Source organism: Vombatus ursinus, unplaced genomic scaffold (genome assembly GCF_900497805.2).
Source record: "Vombatus ursinus unplaced genomic scaffold, bare-nosed wombat genome assembly UNPS02014801.1, whole genome shotgun sequence".
NCBI lineage: Eukaryota > Metazoa > Chordata > Mammalia > Diprotodontia > Vombatidae > Vombatus > Vombatus ursinus.
Window position 1 is genome coordinate 6783111 of NW_020954579.1, and position 6647 is coordinate 6789757.

Sequence of the window (6647 nt, forward strand, 5' to 3'; positions counted from 1 at the left end):
TGCAGGGCACCAGATGAAGGGAAATCTAGTGGTCTAAAGGGAAGCAGAGATGATTTAGATAAAGAAAGGAGTGAACTAATAGAGAGGGATCCTCTCTCTGAAGACCAGATCACTCAGGCAAGCAGGGAGGCCCCAAGGAGTGAGTCCTGGGACATCGGCTTATGCTGGGCCAAGACCCGGGGATAAGAAGGACCCCATTTCATCAGTGGCCAGAGAAGCTCAAGCTCTGCTGAGACTGGGATAGAAGCATGGTCACAGGAAGAAGAGAATCCAGACCTCCTGTTTGCAAATCAGTAACTGCCATCCTGCTTTTGGTCTATGCCCTCAAGCATCTGCCCATTGGTAGTTAAGTAGGTTTTATTGCCCAAAAGGAACCTGGCCCCAGAGTGCTGACTTATTGATCTGCTGCTGCTGAGGCGAAGAGATAAGATAATGAATCAGGCCTGAAACCACTCAAAAGAGGTAGGGGCCTTGAGTCACAGCAGCAATATGACAGGGGAGACAGAAAGATAGACATTTCCTCACAATCTCTCTCCTGATCTCCCTCCTCATCCTTCTCTTCCTCTCCCTTCCTGTCTCTGGTTCTTTACTCTCTCTCCCTGTCTGCACTTCTCTATTTTTCCATTTCTCTTCCTCTCTGCCCCTGTCTCTTCTCACTTTCCCCTTCATTTCCTTCCATCTCTTATCTCTCTCCTCCATGTATCTCTCCTCATCCTTCCCATCTCTCTCCTCCATGTATCTCTCTCCCTCATCTCTTATCTGTCTCCTCCATTTATCTCTCCCCATCTCTTCTCATCTCTCTCCTCCATTTTTCTTTCTCCCCATCTCTTCTTATCTCTCTCCTCCATCTCTTTTCCCCCATCTCTTCTTATTTCTCTCCTCCACCTCTCTTTCATCTCTTCTCATCTCTCCCCTCCATTTCTCTTTCTCCTCATCTCATATCTCTGTCTTCTCCATTTATCTCCTCCATCTCTTCTTATCTCTCTCCTTCATTTTTCTCTCTATCTCTTCTCATCTCTCTTTTCCAGCCCTAAATCCCTGATTCTAAGATCTCTCCTAATCACTGTCTCCTTGTCTTTTCTTTTCTCTCTCCCAATTTTGCTTCTCATCTCTCTCCCTTTCCTTCTTCTTCTTTTTCTCCTTTCCCTCTTCCATCTGGGACTCCTGAGTTGTTGAGAGTCAGCTGCCCCCTGAGAATATGCTCTGACCTTTCTTCTCCCACACCAGTGTTTTCCCCATCTATCTCCCTCCCTGCCCTCTACCTTTTTCATTACCCCTTTTCCCACTGAGGAAGGTGCTGGATAAAATATCCTGGGGCAGGATGTGAATATGTGTTGGGGGAGGGGGAGGAGGGGATTGAAACCACTTCATGTCATTTACTTTTTTCCTCTTTAGCATCTCCATTAGTTCTGAGTCCCATGGAAAAGTCATTAGTCCTGACTATATCAGATCAGAGCCATCCATCAACAACTGCAGAGCAGGAACGGGGGGAGGGGGGGGAGAAATAAGAGAATGATTGCCTCCCATCTGCATCATGGCTGGCTGCCCAGGACAAATGGTGGCAGGGACATCTGGGAAGGGAATGGAGGGGCCTCCAGGTTTGCCAGGTTGTAAATCATGACACCTGGAGCCCTCCCTAACGTCCCTTCATCCTCATTATGCTCACCTGTTTCCTGTGGGAGAAGAAAGGTCAGAGAATATTCTCAGGGGGCAGCTGACTCTCAACAACTCTGAGGCTTTGGCCCCCAGGTACTCAGAGTCTTTGGGGGAAAGATAATGGCCCTCATCCCTTCTCTCTTAGGCTTTCTGCGTATGCTTCTTGTCTGGGGCAGAAGCCAGGCAACCCCCATTTCCAGAAGCCTAGTCCCAGATCCCATCCCCCTGGAGCTTGGGGTCGGCCTCTCTGGTGGGTATAGCAGAGAGGGAAGTTGATGCCTCTTGGATCCAAGAGATTCTCTGCTGGATGTGCCCTAGGAGGACAGAAGATCAGATCCCAGTAATCCAAACAATAATTGGAGCATCCAGGCTTCAGGCACATACAGTCTTTTATACACACCATTTCCTGAGTAGTTTTAGATGATTAAGTAAACCCACACTAACACATAGGCACAATCGCACTCATACTCCCCCAAATACATATAACCACCTAAACTCATTCACACTCACACTCAGTTTCTCTTTCTCTCTCTCTCTGTATATATATATGCACATGTGTATTTGTGTATATATATATATATATACATATATAAAATCTCTGCATGTCCCTCTCTGTCTTTCTCTCCCCCCATCTCTCTCTGTATCTGTCTGTATGTCTCTCTGTTTCTGTCTGTGTTGTGTTTCTCTCTGTCTCTATGTGTCTCTTTGTCTTTCTGTCTCTGTCTATCTCTCATACACAGACACACATACACACAAAAAAGAGACTGACCTAAGTCCAGACTATAGACCCAAAAGTGACCATAATTCTCAATCCTCAAAGCCCTTGCCCTCATGTTCCAGGGAGTAGACACCGACTTTGGGGACTTCTTTGAAGTTATTTACCACTATTGGGAACCCATGGATCAAGGATATCCATCTCTGGCCAGGAAGGGGGATGGAGGGTGGCAGGAGAGGAAATAGGCACCTTCTATGCTAATCCCCTGGGGCCCCTGAGCTTCTTGAGGTGAGATGATTATGTTTGCCAAGGTAAGTGGCATCTGTGTACAGAGCTCAGCCAGAGATGGACCCATCCTGGCCTTATCTCCTTCAAACACCCGCTTACCTTCCGTCTTGCTGCTCCCCACACCTGGAATGGTTTTTTAGATGGCTCTCAAAGTGGTCATTAACCGCTTAGTCCGGAAAATCCCTATCTTATCCACCTCATCAAAGATAACAGACTAGCTGGCCAGGGTGGGTAGAATAGAGGAGCTGGGAGTGCCCTGGTGTACTGTGGGACCAGTATCACCACCACCCTCCTTATTTCAGCCAAATTCTCAGTACTTCAGTTTCTTAAGGAAAACTGGAACATGGGAGATTTGGACTAGCCAGTGTCTGAGTTGCTTTGCAGTTCTGGCAATCTGTGTTCTAGGATTCTCAAAAGTTGTACCCCACCAACCCCGCCCCCCACACACATTATACCCCACCAGCTCACCACCCCTTTCTCCAGCTCACTAATATGGAACTGAGTTCACAGAGTAGGGACAAGCATTAGGAAAATTTAAGACAGATGTGTCTAGTTATAACACTAGTTACTAATGCAGGTAGGTGATGGATACAGTGGGTAGAGTATCACACCTGGAGATCAGGAAGACTTGAATTCAAATCTGGCTTCACACACCAGCTAGCTGTGTGACTCTGTGCAAGTCACTTAACTTTTGTTTTACCCCTGTTTTTCCATCTGTAAAATGGGGATAATGATAACACCTATCTCCCAGGATTGTTGTGAGGAGCAAGTAAGATAATAATTATAAAGACACAGGCCTGGCACGTAGTAAGTGCCATATAAATGTTAATTATTATAGTTGGGGCAGCCAGGTGGCGCAGTGGATAGAGCACTGGCTCTGGAGTTAGGAGGACCTGAGTTCAAGTCTGGCCTCAGACATAACACTCACTAACTGTGTGATTCTGGGCAAGTCACTTAACCCCAATTGCCTCACCCTCCCAAAAAAATTATTATAGTTATTATTATTATTATTATTAAACAGGGACAGACATTAGGCAAGATTTAAGACAGATACGTACTTAATTGCAACACCAATACTGAAGCAATTAGGTGATGTTGAACTTGGAGTCAGGAAGACCTGAGTTCAAATCCTGTCTCAAATATTTACTAGCTGTGTGACCCTGGACAAGTCACTTAACCACTGTCTGTCTCAGTTTTCTCATGTGTAAAATAAAAATAGCAACTATCTCCCACACTATAATTGTTGTGAAGATAAAATGAGATTTAAACATTTAAAAATGTTTTTTAAAGTACTTTTCTAATCTTAAAGTGCTACATAAATACTAGGTATTATTACTGTTATTACTAACCAGAGTTGTAACCAAGACTATTTTCACCTGGTGCAAAAACAGGAGAGGTGGCATCTGACCCTAGTCTCACATAGGGTTGTCAGTGGTAGTGGCAATAGTCCTTTGTTCTTGAAGAAGACTGTTGAGATCAGATTCGAGAGAGCAGTTCTGGTGTGAAAGAATTCACTTAGACATTCTCTATAGCCATTGGGAGCTTTTTTTAATGTAAAAAGCAACACGGGTCTCATTAGCAAGAAAGCTAAATAAGACCCTGACATTTGGGGGAGTTATGCTTATTAGAGGTTTCAGAATGATGATGTAATTTTAGGGTTTAAGGAGATTAAAGATTAAGGACAGGACAAGAAAGGATTTTATGACATAGGATGAGGGAGACATAAGGAATTCTTTATGGTTTAAAGGTTTAAGGAAAGGGCAGGGGGACACAGGTTAAAGATTAAGGATAAGGACGGGGGACACAAGTTAAAGAGACAGGGGGAACACAGGATAAAGGAGACAAAAGCAATTATTTTGGTATAGGTTAAGGAGAAGTTTTATAATATTTCAAGATAAGGGGAAAAGGACTTTAGGACACCCTTAAGTTACAAGACGGGCTTCATAAAGTACTGGAAAAGCAACCCTTAATATTCTTTTTAACGCTTAGGGTACTTGTATCCACATGAAGACCATGACATCAGGAAGGTGAGACTGATGCGGTTTAGGGGTTCAGGGGTGCTGGGACCCCAAAATCACAACACATGGGTCCTGCCTGAAAGAATTCGACCCGAGCCTTCTTTCAGCCAAAGACAAGGTTTATTAGAACATCCATCATATTGGGCAGACTCTTAAGGAGTCTGAAAATGGGTAAGCAGTGGCTAGATTATAAAAATCTAAACTGTGGCTAGATTTTAAGAATCTCAGCATCTTAATGGAGACAAGATGGACCTTATATACAGAAAGACTGTGGCAGGGATCTAGGAGTGGCCAAGTAGTTTGGGGTGACTGGAGGAGGGGTCTAAGGAGATCTGGATGGGAGTGGCCAGTAAACTGGGGTGAACAGAACTCCTGGGACCTGGACAATGGAGCCTAGCTAGGATTAAGTGTGGGAAATGGCCAGGGGCCATAGGGAGGTAAAACAATGGAGGGGAGATTGGGTGTAGCCACAATGAAAGACCAGTTGATGGGATTACATCCTCAGGGGAACACCAGAGATTTGGCCATGTAGGAAAGTCCAGCATTTTTCCTTTCAGGGACCAGATTCCAACCCCATCAATAGATGGCTTGCAAGTGAATTGGATTTAAGTGAGGGAGAACGGTGCAAAGACACCAGTCTCACTTTCTCCTCTAGAGCCATCTGGGTCCATTGGCCAGATATAGATCAGAATAACTAGAGATGGTCCCCTATTTCAAGGTATTTGTCCATTGGCTTAGTCACTATGATGCGGTCTAGAGGTTAGGGGTCCTGGCACCCCAAAATCATGACACCCGAGTCCTGCCCAAAAGAATTTGACCCGAGCCTTTGCAGCCAAAAACAAGGTTTATTGAAGATTCGCCATATTAGCTAGACTCTTAAGGAATCTGAGCATCTATGGGCTATTGGCTCAATATATGGGCTATTAAGAGCATCTTAATGGAGACAGGATGGACCTTATATACAGAAAGACCTTGGGAGAGTGGCCAAGTAGTCCATGAGGTAATAGAATTCCCAAGGGTGGGAAATGGAGCCTAGGTGGGACCAAGGGTGGGAAATGGCCAGGGGCCATAAGGAGGCAAGACAATGGAGGGGAGATTGGATGTAGCCACAATGAAAGACCAGGTGATGGGCTATAGCCTCAGGGGAACACCAGAGATTTGGCCATGTGGGAAAGTACAGGGTTTTTCCTTTCTGGGGTCCAGATCCCAACCCCCATCAACTATGATTATTTTTGTATTAGTGGTCTCTTGCTGAAATCATGTGGGATTATAGGGTTTCAAAGAACCTCAGGATAAAGGGTGAGAAGGGCAGACACCTTGAGGAGAAACTGTGCCCTTGCAGGGAGGAATATGACCCATCATATCAGTCATGAATGAATGAATGAATGAATGAAAAAGCATTTATCAATCAGGCACTATGTGTCAAGCATTGTGCTAAACCCCGGGGATTCAAAGAGAAAATTAAATTAAAGACAGAGGATCTCATTCTCTAATGAGGAAGATCAAATATATTAGAAGTTTCAGCTGTAATTCATATGGAAAGGTCCCCTGGTTCTTAGAGTGTGGCAGCAAAGTAAGAGCATTAAGATATTTTAAAAGTTTGAGAGACATAGTTTCTAAGTGATTTAATCATGTTATTAATAAGGCTAGCATGTTTATTAATAAAAAAGATCAGTAGTATTCTTGGATGTCAAAGACTCCTCATGATGGGGGGCTCACAGTTTTTGTGCCCTTGGAAGAGTGAATGCTCCTGAAGGTGGCAATCCACTCTGATTGGTTAACAATGAGAGAATGAATATTACAAAGAGAGGTGGGTTATATTAAAATGAGGTCCTGAGGGCACAAGTCTTGGTCAAAGAGACTTATCAATATACATATCAAAGAGGAAATCCACTTCTACCCCAGACCTTTTGGAGTAAACACAATGAGCAGGAATCCTCTCATTAGCCTAAACTTAGAATTTCTTTAAC